We start from the raw sequence: 22502 nt of genomic DNA on the forward strand, positions 1-22502 counted from the left end.
ATTTTTGCAATTTAAAAATTAAAAAAATATATATATATTTAAAAAATATGCCAGTGAGAGACTAAAAATAAAAATAAAATTTCGCATCGAAACGTTTTTATATTAAAATTTTAAATTTCGAAAAAAATTAAAAATAGCAATGATACTTGTCATCAAAATTTTACAAAAAGTTTTATTTGTAGAATTGAATCAGCTGTTGTTTTATTTAAAATTTTAAATAAGATGGAAACATTCTTAAAATTATTATTTAAAAGAAATTAGATCTTAAAAACCCAGAATTTTAAGCTTTTTCTAGAGGTTTCTACACAAATTTAAACCAAAACAAGTAAGGAAGGGCTAAGTTCGGGTGTAACCGAACATTTTATATTCTCGCAATTTATTTATTTAACTTTATTTATATTATATAATACACAATTTGACCCACATATTCGTCATATATATTGTATAAAGTCCATTGAAAGTTGGAAACCATAATATTAGACTAGAAGCACCGAGGTCCTCGTGTTCGATATATGGGGCCTTAAAAACCTATGGTCCGATTTCGGCGATTTTTAGAATGTGCAAAGTTTTTTCTTCACTAGTACTTACTTTATATATTGTAAGGTAAACGATTCAGATTGTCTTCAAAGTTCTGGTATATAGGAAGTAGGCGTAGTTGTGAAGCTATTTGGCCTATTTTCACAACATATCATTGGGATCTAAGGAAACTATTACAAACCAAGTTTCATTGAAATCGGTCGAGTAGTTCCAGAGATATGGTTTTTAACCCAAAAGTGGGCGTTGCCACGCCCATTTTCCATTTTGTATGTGAAATTTAGTGTTTCTGACGTTTTTCGTTAGTGAGTTAACCCACTTTTAGTAATTTTCAACCTAACTTTTGTATGGGAGGTGGGCGTGGTTATTATCCGATTTCTTTCATTTTTGGACTGTATAAGGAAGTGGCTAAAAAAACGACTGCAGAAAGTTTGGTTTATATAGCTCTATTGGTTTGCGAGATATGTACAAAAAACTTAGTAGGGGGCGGGGCCACGCCCACTTCCCCAAAAAAATTACATCCAAATATGCCCCTTCATAGTCCGATCCTTCATACCAAATTTTATTTATGGCTTAGTTATGGCACTTTATGTGTTTTCGGTTTTCGCCATTTTGTGGGCGTGGCAGTGGTCCGATTTTGATGTTGCTTTTCGAAAGCAACCTTCCTATGGTGCCAAGAAATAAGTGTGCCAAGTTTCATCAAGATATCTTAATTTTTACTCAAGTTACAGCTTGCACAGACGGACGGACAGACAGACATTCGGATTTGAACTCCACTCTTCACCCTGATCACTTTGGTGTATATAACCCTATATCTAACTCGTTTAGTTTTGGGTGTTACAAACAACCGTTATGTGAACAAAACTATAATACTCTCTTTAGCAACATTTGTTGCGAGAGTATAAATACAGAAAATTCGGTTCAGATTATAGTTTCGTAATTTTCAGAAAAATGCCTACAAAGATTTACGAAAATTTATTTCTCCCTGCATCTTCTAAATTTTAAAAATATTTTTTTTAATTCTAAGCTTTTATAAATTAAATTGTTAAGATTTTTGTATACTTCATATATTTAATAAGTTAACATTCTGACTTTGATTTATATGATTTAGTGTTTCATTAAAATTATTTTTTTTTTTTTAAATTTCAATTTTTTCAGAAAAATATTGAATCTTTTGAAATTTGGCCCAGGAAAACATTCAAAAATTTTTTATAAATTTTTTTTGCCAATTTTTAAATTCAATGAACACCCGCATTCACTAACTAAACACAAATTCGAAACCGCGCACATGTTGCAAGTATTTAACAACAAAAAACGGCTTATTGTTGCCATGCAACTAAAATCATTGCAGCGCGAATGCGAACATACATGCCACGGCATACCATATTTTGCATTTAATTTATTTTTTTTTATTTCTAATTTTTGCTTTTGCATATTTGGCCACTGTTGTTTATTTACGAAAATTTATTTGCACAACCACTTCCATGCAACGCTGTTTATTTGTGTATTTGCAAATATTATTAAAAGTAGAGCAGTAAGTTTGGCGTGGAAAATTACTTGCATAAATTCATTAGCAAAATGTATGCAATAAATATGGACGGACAAACAAATAACGGTAGAAATAAATAAACGTGTTTATTTGATTTAGAATTTTTAATAAGTGCTCTAAAGCTTTTCAATAAAAGCACATGGCAACAGTTTATTGCGTAGATACAGTGTGTGGCATGAGAATGAGTACAGAGAAAATGTATGCTTAATGTTTGACACAATGTTTATGTATACATAATTAAATATTACTGAATGTACAGTAAAGAGAAAAATATTTTAAAAAAATATTAGTTATCGAAATATCGATACCTTTCTAGCACATTTTCTCACATACGACTTTAAATTGTTTGTTTACATTTAAAAATTCAGTAGCTCTTCATTAATTACTAGAAGCAATCAGCATGAAAGCTTCAGTGAAAGCTTTTAAACTAAAAATTATTTTAGTTTAAAAAATGTTGTGGAATTCTCAAACTACTATCAAAATTTTTGTCTACATACTTTAAAACTGTCAATTCCAGACCAAAGAATGATTTTTGAAATAAAAAGCATGAACCCTTTTAGGCTGTATTTAATATAATTCAGCTTTCATTTACGACTTGAAGTTGGTTGCGTGAATGTCTAAATAGAATTACTCGGAAGCTTTTCATTATATGCTTAAAAAAGGCATGAAAGCTTCAGTGAAAGCTTTTAAACTGAATTTAAAATTATATTGATTGAAAAATGCTCTGGAGTTCTCAAACTACTATCAAAAATTTTGTTTACATACTTTAAAACTGTCAATTTCAAAGACAAAAATATAATTTTTGGGGAAAAAAATCATGAAAGCTTTTAGGATGAATTTAATACAATTCAGCTTTCACTTTCGACTTGAAGTTAGTTGCGTGAATGTCTACATCGAATAAATCGGAATCTTTTCATTATATACTTAAAAAAATGCATGCAAGTTTCAGTGAAAGCTTTTAAAATAAATTTAAAAAAATATATTTTGTAATTCTCAAACTTCTATCAAAAATTTTGTCTACATATTTTGAAAATGCGTTGACAACCACACCAAAAGCATGATTTGAAAATCACATAGCTTTTAATACATTTTAAATGAGCTTTGTGCTTTGATTTAGCAATAAATTTATGCGCATATAAATATAATTATATTATATTTTAATGCAAAACTTTGCACTTTAGCATAGCAAATCAAGTACTAAATAAATAAAATATTAAATATATTAGCAAACAAACTTTATTTGTATTACATAACGCATAAGTGTGGTTAATTCGGAAATTTGCGGGTGGCATGACCCAAACGAGTTTTAATTTTCCACACTAATAATCATGTAATCACATTTGTTAGCGGCTAGTAATGAACATACAAATAAATATTATGTAAAAGTATTGACTGCTTGTGGTTGTAATTTATTTGCTAAATGTACACACAAGCACTTTAATTGCATTTTGCAACACAACAAGTGCAAAGTGGATTTTAGAAAATTTTTGCAGTTAGAAATTTATGCAAAATTTAACATTGTTTGTAGTTATTTTCGTCGTAGCTGTTTAAATTTATTTAGAATTTGGTTTGTAATGCTCATAATTAAAGCTGAAAATATTAAAAAAATGGAAAGAAATTATGCAATGAGCTTTACAACCATTTTTTTTATTTTTCTTCTTAATTTTTCTCGCTTATCTTAAGCAAGAATTTTTATATTATCCCTGTTTGCTCTCAAACCACATGCGAAATACCTGCTTTTATTTGCACAAAGATTTATTTAATATTTTATAAACAAAACTTGCGCAAAGCAGGGATTATGGCATTTAAATGATAAACGAAAATGTTTTTAATCTCTCGCTGTGATAAGTAGAAAACTGTATTGCATTGCACTGACAGTTGTCAAGGCAGTAACAGACGCAAAACAAAGAAATAAAAGTGATTTAATGAAGTTCTCACATGAAAAACTGTCAAGATAAGTGTCAATTATGTAAGTTTTTGTGCAAATCTTAATGTATTACAGTTAGCTATCATTGAATAAATATGAAATTGAAAGAAAACATATTTTTACTTTCGTCAGTGTCATTTTATTATGCGAAATTTTTTGTGCTCAAGTGAGAGCTAAATTAAGAAAGAAATATTTCAAAAAAGTATTCAAGTTATAAAAATATATTATCAATTGAGCACTTTTTAACAAAGTGGCAGAGACAGCGCAAAGTCATTTAAATATATTATTTGAACAGCTGACTGCTTTGTATGGCAGGAGTACTTATCTTCTTGTAAGCAACTCAGCAAAAATTGTCTCACTTTTGTTTCAACTTAAAGACTTTTTTCATTCCTACAAAAGTTAATAAAATTCGACAGAGAGTTCTTAAGCTTTATGTTGAGTTCTCTTTTGGACTTCTGTTACCTTATTTCTATAAAGAAATTTTTATGATATTGATCTTTTTGGATGAAACTCATGTACTCTGTCAAAGTGTCTCAAATTTTGTTACGAGAAACGAGTTATTCTATTCGTTCTAGCTTTTCAGAAATGAGAAGTCTGTGTCATAATCTGAAAACATTGCACAAATTTTCTTCTTTTCCGTTATAATTTAATTTAGTAGTGCTTCGATTTGCTGATTACAGTATTCCTAGACCTTAAGATCTTCTTTCATAGTTCACTTCACTTCAAAGGAAGTGCGATAACCTTTATTATTTAGTAAAATGAACTCAAAATAAAATGTCACATTAAATATCAGTACTAGAGGACTATGTTTTATTTTCAAGATTGTCTCTGATTCACACTTGTGTAGTAGTAGTAGTTGTCGTGCCTCGTTTGTTTCGTCTTCGACATAAAAAGTATCGATCCAACAGCCATAATCTTACTATTTGTAATGATTTATATTTTTAAAGACTCTCTCGTTGTCGATAACCGCCTGGAATTGAAGAAATATATCTCTCAAATGTTCTCTGTAACTTCAGATATTGGTTAGTTTGAACTTCAAATAGATCAAGAAATAGTGGCTGAATCCAATCCACTTTCAAATAGTTGTTAATAGTGCTCTGCTTCTTACTATATACCTTATAAGAAACACCGGTACTAGCTATTGCCTAAATCAATTTATAAGCGTCCATTATAGTGTATTCTTCTATTATTCTATAATTAGAGACTCATAGTTGAAGTTAACGAATTATCGATATATATTATGAGATCTCACCTAAAGCTAAGAATACTAAGATCTATGACAAAAAAAATTTAATCATACTTTTGTAGAGAACAAAGAGATCATCAGAATTGTTTGTAAGACCTTTATCAACATTTCGTAATTGCATATCTTTTAACATTAAAAGGCAACACCCCAACTCAACTGTTGACTTAACTGTTTTGGAAGATTGTGTACCAAAGTGCGTAAGAGAGCGCGAGAAAATCATGTGCCAGCTTAAGAAAATAATGAAAGTAAATGTAACCCTAAATTTTACAATGCTTGCAAAGCGATAAAGTTAAATTAAATAATTACACTTTTATTGTGGGTGACTGGAGTAAAAAACAAATTTAAAGCGGAGAGTAAAAAGACGTCAAGTGAATGTGGAATAAATAAACAAAAACAAAGACAAATAAAATTTTGTGGAAATGAAGAAATTAACTTTTATTGACAAGAAGAGGAGGAAGAGAGGAAAAGAAGAGAAAAGGGAGAACAAAAATCTTTAAATCATTTGTCGAATCATTAAAGTGATGGACCAAGTTACAGTTAGGACGTTAGTAGCATTTGCTTCTAATGAATTTATGCGCACTTTGAAGTTAAATTGAAAAAATATGATTTGCACAGGAAATGCGTTTGTGTTGCTCATAGCGGCATAAAATAGTAACAAATAGTACTACTGAGTAGCGAGGAACCGGGCGGAAGTGCGCTGAGTGCTGGCATAGGTCAGTAGCGACGCAACTGTTGCCACTGAAAGCGTAAAAACTTTTGAGTCGCTTTCTAGCGGCACTTCTTCTAGCTTTCTGCTCGCCCGCAGAACACAACTACAGTTGTTACAATAAGCAACGGCACAGCGATTGCGACCAAGCAGCTGTCTTCAAAGAATTCTCACCGCGACAGCAATGGTCCGCCTGTTGGCCAACACACTGTGGTTGGTGGCTGTGGCGTGACGCGGCCACAAGTCGAAGTCGGCGGCGCCGATGCTGAAGACAGTCATGACTTTTAATTACTACGCCAGCGCAGTTGGCGACAAAGCGACTTCCGCTACTTCCGTGCGCTACTTTACGCTCTTTTACCACAATTTTCCGTCGCACACGCTCATCCGCCACAACCGGTTTGCCTTTCTTGACTCGCCTGACCCCGCCAACAGAGACTGCTGAAGTTGTTTTCTTCTTTAACTATTATATGAATTTCTGTAAAGTCACAGCCGGAGATTTTCTTTAAAGCTGTTGCATGTCTGAATGGCTTGTTAGCCAGCATTTTTCAACAATTAAATTCAGTTCTTTTAATTACAAGCAGTTTATTTTTTGGTGCTACTTTCACATATTGTACTAATGACGGCGTATTTGTGTCGAATTCTTCTGTGTTGTCCATATCTTTTCTCCGCCTTTCGTTCAGGTTCTTTAAAATTAGCGTAAATGGGTCATGTGGGCACATGGTTATTGTAACTTCTTTCTCGTGGCAGCTTAAATTTTACAACAAGTTTAAAAGTAAAGTTAATTCGTTAAACTTAAAGCATTCGAAGCACAATATAGTTTCAAAATAAATGCCGAAATTCATATAAAAGCTTATATTTCCTGAGTTAAGCATCACTAATTTGAAATAGACAATATTACAGTTTAAAAATGTTCCCTTTATTCAAAAACCTGAACCATTGATAAGATTGAGAAAAGTTTCAAAAATATGAGAGATCGGAGTAATAGATGTCTGAGGCCCAGGTGAACAAAGAACAGTATGTTTCCAGAAGTGAAAACGCCGTTCTGCTTATAGTAATACTGCTGGAACCTCAAAAATAGGTTTTTGTTACCTCCAAACGAGTAATGGAAATGTATTGCAATTACATGTCCGATCTCTTTGCTGAGAGGCGACAGCTATGTATTATAAAGTTATGTACTGAAGTATACAATCCATCGAAAGGTTTGTATGGACGTAAGAAAAATTATCCAAATCTTTAGAATAGCTATCCGAGTATAACCTCGATCTCAATACTTTAAGCAAAGTTGTGATTGTGAAGAGTTTATGTTACTATAACGACTGCAGTTCGATCAATAATTATCGGGACAAGATTGAGATATTTCCATCATAAAAGATGATTAGGGTGGTTCAAGCCGAGTTTTCCAGTATAAGATATCTTGAAAGACAGTTCTTTAGTAACCTTGTTAGTAGAGATAATGTCATGCTAGTCTTTGAGAGGACAATAAGTGATGCCAAGTTGTTATAATTTTAAGTAAAGAGAGAACGTTACAAAGATTACAATATAATGCCGTATTCAAACAAATTGGAAAGTTGATCATCCAAAATATTACTGACCTTCTTAAAGAGCGTAATAATTCTGTTGACAATTTTATATTCCCGAGAAAAAGACAAAATTTTCTCGCACACATTTCATTTGCAATGTATATAATAAAAAAGTTCCAAAACAAATTATATGTTAAAGTAAGTCTTGGCCTAAAACCCAAGCAATTCGAATGACTGAACTTGCAACAACACGCTGACATAAAAATGGTTTAATTACTGTTCTACTGAATACAACTGCTGTCATTAAAACTGATTTCGTCGCTTGTCTGGTTGCCATGGCTGTCACTGATTGCATTGTACACTCTGTTGTTGTTGTCAAAGTAGTAAATCTGTTTATGGTCATAAAATGAGTAAGAAGGTTTATTATTACTGTATTTAAACAACGACGGGTTTTATGATTTTCTACCTAACTTCTCACCGCGCACAACCAATAAATCCGCCAAGTGTCATCAGCTGAAACCGCGCGTCATGGGTGAAATCTATTGCAACAGAGCAATACATTTGTTTTTTGGGTTGAAAAGAACAGTAAAGGTAAATTTTACAACTGAACTTGTGAGAGTATAAGGGAAGTTTGGTGGAAAGGGGCACGGAAGCCATGACACAGTAAATTAACTGTGAAAGAATTTATTAAATTACTGCGCTGAAATTCATTTGTGTACAAATGTACATACTTTTGTATATAATGAATGAGTAATATGCTTGTAATATTTTTAATAAATTTTTCTGTAGTTTTTTTTTAATATAATTTTTCATAATTCACCCATACTGCGTCAATCATAACGGTGACAATGCACAATTAACATAACCATTCAAGCAATCATTCGCATTCATTTCTGCGGTCATTACGGCTTTCATTGGCTGCTACATTCTTTCGCTGCACTACATTCATACTGCCAGTAGCCAAACAGTTAGCATTTTACCAGTCAGCAGCGCTGTCGAACGTGTCACTGTTTCACCGCTAGAACGCTGTCGTTTGTTGCCATGCCCGAGTCATCAACAGGAAGCGGAAATTCCAATTACGCTGCCATTTAAAGTGCTGCCACAGTGGCGACGGTTTCTAATGGTATCATTTGCTGTCGCTGCTGAGGATGCTATGCAGGCAGCAGCGCTGATGACACGGCGTTAAAAGAGTAGCAGTTTTGCGTTCAAGGCTTTACTTCTCTGGTGGATTTTATATATTTAACTTGAACTTAATTAAATATTAAATGCTTATTACTTCAGCAAAGAGCTTAGGGTCAAATAATGAGAATGATGACACATAAAAATTAATATAATTGAAATTAATTCTCAGATTTTTCAAAGTGAGAGCTAAAGGCGAAAATAATAAACAAATATTGAACTTAATTTTGCAAAAAATCGTTTTATTGCAAGAAAGAATTAAGAAAATATTTTTTCAATATTCTCATGTCTTTAATAAACAAAAATTAACTGAAATAATGTTAGAAAAAAATTTAAATTTAAATTTTGCTTTAAAGATAACTAGCCATGTCAAGAACAAAATTTAAACGTATACAATTTAAAAAAAAATTGAAAATGTTAATTATTTTATCGACAGATAATTTGATTTCATTTACAATGAATTAAATTATTAATATATTAAAAAAGTATTTTATATTAATTTTTAATTAAATAACACTAAATATTTTTGTTAATCAATTGTTAAACAAATATTTAATTACAACAAAAATTTAAAAATTAATAATTCGTATATTTTACTCGAAAACGATCCCATATATTATTGAAAATTGATTATTAGAATTTGTTTATTTTAAAATTTTGAAAATTTTAGGTAAATTTAATTGAAATCCATAGTTGAAAGCCCTCACATTAATACCTGAAATCAATATAAATGAATTTTCGTAATTGTTATTTTTTTACTACCGCCAAAGATCATCTAATGACAACAAAAGCGACAAACTTTTAATTAATTGTAATTGTTTACTTTTCCTCTTTAAACTAATGACGGCTGATAAAAATTAACGACAACGCACACTGCAAAGTGTCAATTGGCAATGAGTGTATTATTAAAATATATTTTAATTAAAATGTACTAAAGCTGTGAAATCATCAGTAGATTATGTATATAAGTAGTATGTATATAAATATATAGAAAATGTATGCATTTAAATGAACCAATATAGAGTTGTCTAAATAGATATACTTTTATGCACATATTATCTATAAATGATAGTAGATACACATATATGCTTTCTGCACATAGACATATAAGCCAGGCTTAGACACAATGACCTAGTAATATATCATGCACATAGTTGCCACCAAATATACTCATAGATATATACATATCTTCTATTATACATATAGCGATTGTTTATCCTTTTTAAAAATATTTATTCGTGGAATTGTTTACTCGCTTGTTAGGATTTAAATGAAGTATATATCCACATATATGTATATATTTTCTTCAATGTGCAATTGCAAATGTGCCATACAATTAGCTCAATGGCGTATGCAACAAATATATCAGATAACATTATTTTGCCGTTATTATTATTAAAATAACAAATTGTAGATATTTAAATTATGACATTCGTAAAATAAATAATAAAGGAGGATTGAAATAATTGAACACGTGTAGATTCATGATGCCAATGGTGAGAATATTATTTTGTAATTTATTAAAAGCTAAATTTTAACAGTTATGGAATTATGAATTATGAAGTATAAAATAATAATATTAATATATCATCAATTCGGTATATATAATAGTGTAAAATATTGAGGTTATATACATATCTATATATACAAAGTGGGAATGAAATAATTTATTTTAACATCCATATCAAAAAGTATCAGATATCGATATTAAAATACGAGTTCGCCAACACATTATAAGGATTTTTTCAACAACATTTGAAAAGTTACCCAATATTATCTAATATTAAATACTGTATATCGATACAAAACATATAAAATTATCGATAATTTCAACACAAAACTGAGTGTTTTGCGATTTTCTTTTAATTTTTCTCAGGAATAAGGCTTAAAATCATTGTTTTGTGTAAAAAAAACAAAATCGATAAATATCGATAACTTTGAATACATTGATAGATCACCTAAAACATGATCTAACATGGTTAATACTCAATAACTTGACCAAATAAAATAGATTACTTTTAAATGTAGTTGTAAAAAATAATCGATAAATGAACGGTAAAATGACGGTTATTTTTCCAGAATATTAGTTTTTTAGACTTAAAAAAATATTAAAATCACTATAATCCTCACAAAGCCAGTCTAAGCGCCTAAAAACAATCTTCAAAGCATGGATTTAAGTACAGCAACCACACAATTAGAATGGCTACCAATATCAGTGCTTGTTGTATGTATGGATTTTAATAAGCATATAAATATGATGAAGTTTAAAAAATTTTTCCCAAACGAATTTGAGCCGATTTAAATTTATCTCAAAAATATTTTTATTTCTCCGAAGCTCTCGCATTTTTCCACATAAGTGAATTCATTGTTTTTCATGCTGTAGACAACACGGCGCATTTCATGCAACAACAGTACGATTATAAATACTTAAGCAGCTTGTTATTGTTTCATATATGACAAGTTGTTGTTGTTGTTTATTTTTCGTCGAAAGCAATAGGATACTTTTCAGTTAATTTCAGTTACCATAAATAAACGCTAGCCAACTAACCCACAGTCATTGAAATTTGAATGGAGTAAAATGAAACGTATGAAATGCCGAAGCACAACATAACAACAATGCCGTTGAACGCGTAAGTTGTTTGATGTTTAACAGGCAGCTTAGAAGCGCGCAGAAGAAAATATCGTTAAACAAATAAAATAAAATAAAGTCGGAAAAGTAATACAAAGCGTATCAACAATAATCCGCGACATCAGCAACATTAGCAGCATCAGCGTAATGGCTTAGCTACAATTTCAAACGAGCACAGTGTTGCCGGAGCACAGCACAACGGCGGCGTGCAACAATTTCTGCTGTTATTTTCTGCTTTATTTTTATTGTGCCTTGTGTGCGCTTTATTGTTTCTTTTTTTTTACTTTTTTTCAATTTTCTTGATTATGGCTTATAATCTCACAGTGTCAGCAGCTCTTCAGCGCTTCTCCATTCAAATAAGCATCACAAAAAATTATAAAAAAAAAGCCAACCAAATAATGCTGAAGAATACAAGAAACTGAGAAGCATCTAAAAATTTTTAAGTTTTCTCACGCTTTTAGCGCTGCACAGCGTTGAAAATTGAAAAAGAGACTCCAGCAAAAAATCTCATGTTAATTTCAAACAACTTACAGTAGTTTAAAGATTCTGAAGATGAGCTTCATAGCTGCTTTAGTTGGAAATCTGCGCAACTCTACACTCTCTATACAAATAAGCTGAAACAGCAGAAAATCTAAATGCTTTGCTAACTGTAAAAGAATTAATTTAGACAGCTCAGTACGGCTTGACGAAGCGCTTTTTTGTGCTGCCATCCGCTTTGTGTACAAATAGTACAATTGGTTTTCAAGCGCGGCTTAGAAAATGCAGTTCGTTCCGGCTATTGTCTGCAATTTCGTACGCCTCGCAAATGTAAAGCATTCAACATTTTATTGTTTTACAATGCAGGGGTTCTAAATTATTCAGATAATTTGTTAGAGTTTTATATTATTTTTGCCATTGTATTGTGGAAACTTGTTTTAAATAATTTAAATAAACTCTACGAAGTCAGTAAACTTTGTTGGTATGTATGTATGTTTTTTATTAACCACTTTATAATATCTCAAGCGATCTTGATCAAGTCCAGTGGGTTCTGGAATCTCGAGTTGAAGCCAAATCTTCTTCAATCAACCTTTCGAACGCAAAAACAGTCTTAGGTGGAATAATCTTTCAGTAAACTTGATGGTAAAAACTTGAATGCTAGATCTAACTTAAAATAATTTAGAAAATTGCCAAAATTCTTTGAAGACAAAACTCTAATAAAATGTTCGTCTGTCTTCTTATTATCGATGAATCTGAAATCTAAAATTATATAAATCGTCAAACATTGTATTTTTTGTATTAGGAATATATGGATCTATATAGGTTAATCACTTAAAACCCAAAATGTTCTTACGACTTATAACAACAAAAACGAACTAGTCGATGATCTTGAGAATACTGAGACATGACTGTATTTAGACTCAAAAAGAACGGTTTAGCCAACCATTCTGCATCTCTGGTCTCTAAGTAGTTGTATTATTCCTAAATTATCTTTCTTCGGCATAATATGTATCTATTCTATAAGAGCAGTTCCCCAAAATATCCAATAGTAATATGTAGTAATTATTTTCTGGAAAAGCTCGTCAATCGAAAAAAGTGTTAGATACACTGTTCGAGAGTTTCCTGAATTTTAAGATTTTTGCTCAACCAAAGAGATTCTTCTTCCTGTCTCACTTTTAACGAACTCTTGTTCATAAATAATGTGACATCGAGACTTTTTATTGTGATGTTAGTCTTGATATTATCTAATTATTTAGTTTTAGTATTAGTTTAGTCTATGGATGGCTGGTGAAATTTATATTGAATCGGGGAGATACTTTTCGTTAAATCGTTCGAACTACCGTTTCATTTTTCAGAGGATAACTTCTCACAAAGAGACTCTCAGACCAATTCAAATGTATCTTTTAATTATCGGCTTGTATAATATGGGGCGATGAAACGAATTTAGAGAATACATTTTGGGATAATAAACACTAAATATGTATATTCAATTTGATTTCTACCGATGTGAACATCGTAAAAGACATAGATTTGACTTTACTTTTCTTGTAAATAAGTGTTAAGAGATTGAGTCACTTTTATGAAACGATAGTAATAGAGAGCGAAAAAACGAGAATAAAAGAAAATATAAAGAAAGAAAGAAGGAATAAGCAGATTATAACTGACGAGACCAGACTTTCGTTTTAGAGATAAACATTATCTCTAATAGTTGAATTCATTTTAACACCAAAGTGCTGAAGTTTGGTGAATTCTAGAAAGCTTTTCAACTTCTCGCAAGAACTTAAAACTCAAACTAAAGTTTCAAAAATCTGCCAAACCAACCGCATTTCCGTTAAGTTCCAGCAGTTTCTGCCAAAAGTTCGTTACACCATAGCAATCATAGTGTTGAGGCATGCAACAATGGGGTTAATAGTAAAGCCACACCGACACCACAAAGTTGTTGTTGCTGCAGACTGCAATGTATGCGCCGTTGAGTAGTTGTCGGTTAGACGGCTGTTGTTATCAACACTTCAACTGTCAGTTAGTTGCTCGCAGTCAGCGCGCATTTAATGCTGAGTAGCAATGCGCTCAAGTGGCATTAAATGATCGAAAATTGTGCAATATGAGCTGCAAGGCAGCAAAGGCATGCAGGCGAGTGGGCGTGTGTTCTCGCGAGTGATGAAGACTGTATTGCTGAGGACGCAGGCAACTGACTGCTGCAATAACAAGTGCATGGCTGCATATGACGCAGTATAGGGAGGGGGCTAGCACAAAATTAGCATTAAGCCGTTGCAGGCAAGTAATGCTCATATTACCAACAACAACAACAGCAGTAGTTGCAACAAATTAACGGCAAATGAGCCGTCATAATTATGACAAGCCAAAGGCAGTGCAAACGATTTCAAACGGAATTTCAATTCTTTATTGTAGTTTCGCGTGGTGCTTGTTATTGTTGCTGTTGCAGCATTCATGCAAATGCAAGCTCATGCACATGATGTGTACGCTGGCTCTGCACTACTTGCCACATTTCGTATGTTAGGCGCTCCAATTGCAATGTGAATGGAGTTGTATGTTGTTGTTGTTGGTGTGCTCAAGTGTTGCTGCTGCTACTGCTGCGGCTGACACAAATTAACTGGAATGAAAGCAATGCCTGTGGTATGCAAGAAATAAGTCAGCACAAAAACAATTTGAGATAAAACCATATTGAAGTTGGTTAGTGCTGTAATTGTGTTACTCAAAGCAAAAAAAATAATATGAAAAATAAAAAAAACAGAAAATTCTTATAATCAACTGTACCATTTCGGTGGCAGTCATTAGTGCTTAAAGCGTAAAAAATATTTGAATGTAATTATTATGGCAGTGTATCTGTTTTGATTGTCATTATCAAAATTTTCTTAACACTTCTGTACTTTTCCCACTTATTGTAGCAAATAATATCTCTTTATCTATGCTAACACTCACACACTCGTACATTTAGGTATTCAAGTGGTTACTGGCTACTTTGTAATTAGAAAACCAGCTGCCTGTGGGAAAGCCAAATGAATAAAACAGAAGCTTACACTTTAAAGCAATTATGCGGCATAATTTTATTCTCATTCAAATTTTTCTTGAATAAATAGTTCATAATTCGATAGAAAAAAACAATTTTAAACTAATTATTTTTTTTTTTTTGATATGAAATGCTCAAAAATAATAGTAATATTTTTAGATTTTTTTGAATATTTTTTTTATTTCGAAATTTTAATATGTGAAAAATAATTGATCCCAATATTTTTTCGTGCATATTGTAAATTTTTGTTTGTTTTATATACTAATGTATATATTTTTTTTGTTTAAATATTAAATATTAAAAATCATACTTTTATATTTGTAAATATTTTTTCTTATTTTTCCTTAAATAAATACCTACTATATATAGAATACTATATATTTTGCTACATAAAGTAATCCCAAATAGAGATTTTTTAATTCTATATGTATAAATTTTTAAAACATTTTTTTCTACCCCAATATGGGGATTATTATTTATTTATAATTATAATTTTATAATGTTTTGTTTTATTTTTTAACCCAATACCTCTTTATTTTTTTCATTCGTTAGATATCTACTGTTATTTTTTGTTTTTGTTATTTTATAAATTTGTTTTTTAGTTCTTTTTGAATTTTTTTACTCCTAATTATTAAATTAGTTTTTTATATGAATTTTGTTTATTTTTTTTAATTTTTGGTTTGCTATGTAGATTTCTTTGTATTATAATATTAACCACTCGAAAAAAATAGAATGGCAGAAAAGCTAAAAAAATTCCCATCAAACTTTTTCCCCCTAAAAAAACAATGATAAGGTACTCATAGAAATTTAATAACTCGCACAGCCATCACTGTCTGACAAGTGTGATGAATGAAATTTAAATTAACGCTCAAGCGCATTTCCAGCTTTATTACATACACACACACACACTCGCGCATAAACACACACTGTGAAAATTGTTTATTACGCCACTCAACGGCAATCAACAAGCGAATGTCGGACGGCAGCTAAAGCGGCACTTTGGCATTTGTGGCAGCCACAAAATTCTTTTTACTCAATAAAGATATAATCTACTGCATAATCTAATCTACATTTGGCAAATTTGTCTGTTCTGTTGCGCTTTTCGAGCATTTTGAAAATGTCTAACTCATGACAGCGAGGAAAAAAAGAAATGACGAGAGCAATCAAAGATTCATGCCGCAAACACACTTGTATAGCATAGAAATGTTTTTATGTGCTTGTACTTGTACTTGTGTTTAATTGTACTTGAAATGCTAATAAATGTTAAATTTTATGAGGCGCATGTGAAAATGTTTAACATGAACATTAATCGGATATGTCGCAATGATGAGAATATATAAAAATAAAAATATCCGTGACATTACTGAGTCACTTTTGAAAAAAAAAAAACAAAATTTTTTTTTTAATTTTTAAACAACTTTTATGTGCGTAAAAAATATAAAAAAAAAACAAATTTCGAGTTGCCACATTTTTTCAATTTAATTTGTTTGTGTTTTGTTTCATATTACTAAAAGCTATAAGATTGACTTGTATTACAAAAAAAAGGTATTGCTATTTTCTTAAAAAATAAATATGGCTAAAATGGTTTGATCACAGTCGACAACAGTTTGGAAAAATATATGATTCTGCTTAGATTTTCATGAACAATTCAATTTGAAATTTATTTAGAACCATTTTCCACGACGGAAACCGTTAGTCTACTAATTAGCTTTACTAATTGAGTTAAAAATTATATGTTTCAAAATTATTGCTGTTGTTTATTAAAACTCTGCCCTAGAAGCGTTTCAAACCATACATTATATGGGTCCCCTAAGTTATGTCCATTTCTAGAGAGCCAATCATAGCTTTTCATCGGCTCATTTTTCGGTTGGATGGTCGATCTAACCTAATACCTGAGTCTTGTATTAGGTTAGATCGAACCTAATACCTGAGTCTTGTATTAGGTTAGATCGACCATCGATTCGATTTAGTATCCATAATGGTACTGAGCCTGAATTTAGTTTCCAAATATATTAAATGCTTAAAGATATATATTATAATATATATTTTCACCAGTCTCTATACAAAATCATCCGATTCCACCGGCGAGGTATAAGAACTTAATATTTCTGAAAATGAATATATTTTGGTACTCTTTCCGCAAAAATGAATAGACAATCCTGAAAATATTGGATCATCTTACTTAGGTTAGATCAGGTAAAAGGGCAGATCTCCGCAACTACAGAGAATCTCACTTAGGCAATTCAAAACCGTCCTTTACGGCACCCGAACATTCCTAACGGATCAAAAGACCCACACCATTCGATAAAACGCTTGGACTCTGTTACATAGCTCCTAAGTAGGCAATTCCAGTCAATACACTAGATCCTAGACCATATTTCCTAAATGTGCCATTATTATTGGATAGAGTAATGTAATGATCTAGTTCTGTGGGTTATAATATTTGGAGGTATACTCTCTGTAGGTGTTTATAATTATTTTTAGCAGAGTATACACTTTATTGGCTATACAATGTATTATTATTAAAATTAAGTTTACATTTTTTATTTTTTAATTTTTTTATAAATAAATTTTTATCAAAATTCTCAATATTTTCTAAATTAATATTTTTTCTTCTTTTCTTCCAGGTATGTGTTTTTAATTTCTGAATGAGTTAAAAAAAACTAATTTTGATCTTAAACTTTGGCTATTTGAAGTGAGTACTAGCTTACAATTGCTCAATATACACAAACACACACTATTCCATACCAATGAGCAATAAAAATACATATGCACTACGGCTCCAAGTATGCACAAAGGTACATATGTTCTCACTATTTTTGGCTGTTTTTGATTTGTCCACTGATTACATTAGGAAAACACAAACGTGTCAAGAAAGAATAATTACTAAGCGTAAAGAAGAAATCAAAGAATACTAACTTAGAAATTAATTAATGCCAGACAAACTTAATTTCGATGCCACACACACTATGTACATATTTTACATTAATCCAGGTGTCTGTGAACAGTAGTCAACCCTTTTAACCAAAGCAGAATACAAGAAAAAATATCAGCTTATTGTTGTTGCGCATTGCGCATGCAAGTCAGGCTAATACTGTCAGCCCTAACGCCTGCGCTGGCTAAGCCGCAGGACAAGTATTACTCGCTCAGCCAAGAGACTAATTTGGTCGGCCACCAAAAGAGCAAGCGAATGGCGGAGGTCAGTTTGAAAGAGTGTTGGAAGAAAGCTAATAAAAGGAAGACGAGTTGGAGGGCGTCTGTTTGGACGAAGGTAATGTAAAATAAATCAGCGAAGCGTATGTAGGGTTGCCGTAGATCAACGGTCAGGCCGGTGGCCAACTAAGCATGCAGTCATTCAAGTGGTCCCCAGCTCATGATTTGCATACTAAAATGAGAAGGGGAGAAGAGCAGATGAAAGTAGAAAAGAAAATGTTTTGTTAGAAATGAAAATCGTTTGGTTCAAATCAAACATAAATGTGAATGCGATAGTATGTCCGTCCACGTGCGTTACAGCGGCACATAGCTACATACATACATATCTATATATCCGTCTCTATGCTTGTGTTTACACAACCTCATAGTAGCAGTTAGCAATAAAAAGACGTCTATAATAGCAATTGAAATGATAGAATGGTTAGTAAAAGGCAAATAAGAGCTGAGGTTGCATGCGACATTGTTATGCAATGTTACAATGCAATTCAATTTAATTTCAAATTGAAATCGAAGTGCATGGAAATAAGAAAAAAATAATAGAAGCAAAGAAAAACAAAGAATCACTGTATAAATAGAAATGTATAAAAATGAAATGGGTAATTTCAAATCATAATAGCGTTGGTAGAGAAACGAGCGAAAACACGTAAAAATTAAATGGAAAAATAGAAAAAATCAGAATCTTGCTTCTAACAAAACGCAAAATAAGGAAATTGAGGACTAGAACAATGAAAATACTCGAAGGTAGCCATTTAAGTTGTTCGAATTGTAGAATAGTTTCAAAAATAAAAAGCTCCCCACAGAAAATGTCTATTAATCTAAAGAAAGCTTTTGTAAAAACTGCTCGAAACAATTGTTTTCTAAACTTAAAACTCATCATATAATTGTTTTGTCCCATATTTAGTTATACCTCTCGACGCGTTTCCAAAACAATAAATTCCCAAGTTTACTTTAACCTAGATCAGATCACATACAGAAGCATAGCTCCGGTAGACATTTAAAAGACTTCTCAAAATAAATCGTATTTTTTGTTCAAGATGGCCAATAAAACTCCGACTACTGTTGCAAATTGCATCTGTTTCTTGATACCAAAGGAAGATTTAGATCATTCCCTAGAGCACATAAAAAATATGTTGTTCAGCTATTTAAAGACCAAATATTAAAAGTTATTAACTAATGGGATCTCCTTCACTTAAGTTATATATAATATGTTTCAAGGGAGATTTCTTTAAATTTCAGAAATGTATATCAAACAAATATATGTCGACTATTTAGGTTCTAGTTTAGAATAAATAAAGGCTGTAAAAACTTATGGAAAACCAGGCGCCAGTTCAAAGTCTTTATCATCGGATTTCACAGTTCCAACTCTCATGAAAACCTTGAGCTCGTACCTTAGGAGTACTGTTTCTTCATAAGTCATAGAAATAAAATATATGTGGGATCAGTATTAAAGCTGGACTCCATCACCCTTCTTTTAGTAGACATAATATTTTCGTGTATTTTTTTTTTGATAATTTTAATGAACCGCAAAACTTAGTAGACACTCGAAACACACATCTTCTGATATAACATTCGCTTGGAAAACCATCGGGGAAATAATAAACTTGTTTAATTGTTGAAGATGGTATCCGTGTTTTGAAGAAATGCAGAGTATTTTGTGGATTTCTGATACGGGATGTCCACTTTTCTAAGAAACAATACTTATTCTGTGTAGTTTTCGAGAAAGTTTATCATGTATTCTAGGGAATTTGATCGCCGTCATTAAGGAAGTATATTACATTTTTGATTTCCAAGAAAGTATAAAATTTAATATGTCCATGTTCCATAGAACAACAAAAAACAAAAATTATCGCTCAAGGAAATAGCTTTTAGTGATCTTTTGCTTTTGCTACGTACAAAACTGCTCAGAAGACACGCTTTTAATTGGTATTAAATTCTTCCCAAAGGTTTTTAATTTTTTCTTTATTTTTTATATTTTTTCCAAATTTTAACCACTGTGCCTCACATTCTCCCCGCAGACAGTAGCTAAACGCAAGGCTAACGCTGCGTTAATGGCGGTCTAATCGCCACTGGCATACCCAATCAGCTTAAACGCTAAACCACAGGCAAGACAAGAGGCGAGTTGTTGTAAAAAATCATTGACCTTACTTACCTGAGCCTTTTGAACTGATCGACAGGAGTAACGAAGTGTAAGCAATGCAAACGAAGAAAAAAGTATTATTTTTATAACGAAAAAGATTAGTAGCCACTGAGTGGGGTCAAAATGACTGTGTGGCATATGAATGATTAAGTTACGAAGGTGAATGTTGCAGAGATGTAGGAGAAAAAACACGCTGTAGACGACGCTAAAGCGCCAGTTATCTACCTACCTACGTATGAGTGTGTATGTTAGGTGACTAAAGTGGAAATATACAGGCCTGTAGCCGTTAGAAAAATAGTGCGGAGCGCAAAAAGCAGAAAAAGAAAAGAACTTTCTTGTAAAATGCCAACCGGGGGGACGCGGACATAATCCAATTAGTAATTAGTTACGTACATCACACTGTCAACACATCAGCTTATAAGCATATATGTAGCTGTATCTAACTGTACTTACGTGGCTTGCATGCCGTTAGGCCTGTTATATAATTATTTTGTTGTTATTTACCTGTCTATACGGGGAAGCTTTTTGCCGCACAACGGACCGAACTTTTATTTAACTTTGTCAATTAACGATATACTGAATACATATGATATACATACTTTGCCGCTCGCAAAATTTTTCTTGGAAATAGCAGTCAGTAAGGTAAACAGACAAGCAATAAATATGCCTGGTCAAACAGTGCCAATAATCATTTTATTTATATGTGTATGTTTGTATATCAAAAAGACAAGCAGGTAGTAATGAAAGCAGTCCTATCGTTGTAGGCTTGCATATTTGCAGGCGCAAACACGCGTTTACCTTCACATACCTGCTGTTGCCTTTTGTTTCATATTCTTGCGCATTACTGTGCCTGTTCCTGCTGATTTCATTATAATTGTTGTGTTGCTACTTTTATTGTTGCTGGTTTATTTCCTGTGTCGCTTTTTTGTATGCATTGGCTGAAACGCTTGACATGTGCCAAGTGAATTCCAATGAAGCGCAGAGTGCGCTGGGCGCATGGCAATACGCATATACACATATATATTTCTTAAAGTCAGTATTCATCATGCATGCGAAATGCTGAAGGAAATAAAGATAATGAATCAGTGAGTCTTTGTGGCAGCAGGTATGCGAAGTAAGGATATGAAAAGGCGTAATTATTGAAGCAGGGTCCCAAGTGTTAATAACTACCTTCAATATAGTGAAGGCAAGCAACTTTGTCTTTCACGGACATTGCATGCCTGTTCTGTGGAGATTATGGATACGTGTTTAATTCTTCAATAAATTGAAGATGCCATTCTGACGTCATACCCATATGTATGTATATCAACTCTTTACTCACGAGCTTAATTAATGACTGAAACATTAAATGAAAATACTTTAGCACAACCTTAACCTTTTTTGATCGTTATTTCCATTGCAGTTTTTAGAACTTTATAGTATGGGGTAGCTTTTGAGCTTTTCAAAGCTTTGCTATGTATCTGACGCCAAAACACAAGCATGTTTTAGTTTAGGAGCATTCAATGTTACCGTTTCTCATAAAAGTGTGATAGAATTTGAAGATCTTGACAATAATACTTTTCGATCCGATTAATGCTTTCGAAAAACAGTAGCGGCGAAGCGGCTATTTCGCCATAAGTTTTAAGAAACCAGTTAATATGTGTTACCATCCACAAATTACTACCACTACCACTAATTCTTGGTTTAAGTACTCGGTTAAAGAGCTTTCGATTTAAGATTTAATACTGGGTTTAATTTTGAAATGAACTTAATACACGGCTAAAAAAACTAAAGAAAACTTAATTTTTATAAAAAGCTTTCATGATTTCAAAAATTTACAAAAATCTCATTGAATTTTTCATATCAAATTACATTCATTATCCGGAATAGACCACAGGAATTACTTAGTATTTTTCTATACTAAGACTTACATCAATACTTTCATAAACAATATTTTCCTGCAAAAAGCTCTAAAATCAATGCCAGATTTTGGTGATATCTTAATGAATTCAAAGCATTTTTTAGTTTCCCTAAAAGATCCTAAAATATTTAAAAGCTCAGAAACGATTTAAAAAGCTCCAGAAAGCTTCATAAATTAGTTTGAAACAACATTAAATTATTATACTATTTTTTTGTTGATTTCTCCAAATAAAGCCTTTTATTTTGAATACCATCGCAACTTCTCGACTCTTTAAAACCCAATGAACTCGGTAAAAAATCGTTCTCACGCCATTCCGCATTGTCTATTCTTCTCAAACTTCATCCGTATAACCATACCTTATATTTGAATTACAAATTTTCGACAAAATGAATCCGCATGCCCACACATATCTCAAGCTCCCTAGTAGCTGCGCCAACTGCTGACTAGCGCGCCATTG

At 31.9% G+C, this 22502-nt stretch overlaps 1 protein-coding gene across 7 annotated transcripts in view; it reads left to right on the plus strand.

The window, feature by feature from the left end:
• The window catches only part of LOC105217862 (fasciclin-2), a 192317-nt gene that overhangs the window by 16597 nt on the left and 153218 nt on the right, over window positions 1-22502 (plus strand). The gene's annotated exons all lie outside the window — the stretch shown is intronic.

This window comes from Zeugodacus cucurbitae, chromosome 5, assembly GCF_028554725.1.
Source record: "Zeugodacus cucurbitae isolate PBARC_wt_2022May chromosome 5, idZeuCucr1.2, whole genome shotgun sequence".
NCBI classification, from domain to species: Eukaryota; Metazoa; Arthropoda; class Insecta; order Diptera; family Tephritidae; genus Zeugodacus; species Zeugodacus cucurbitae.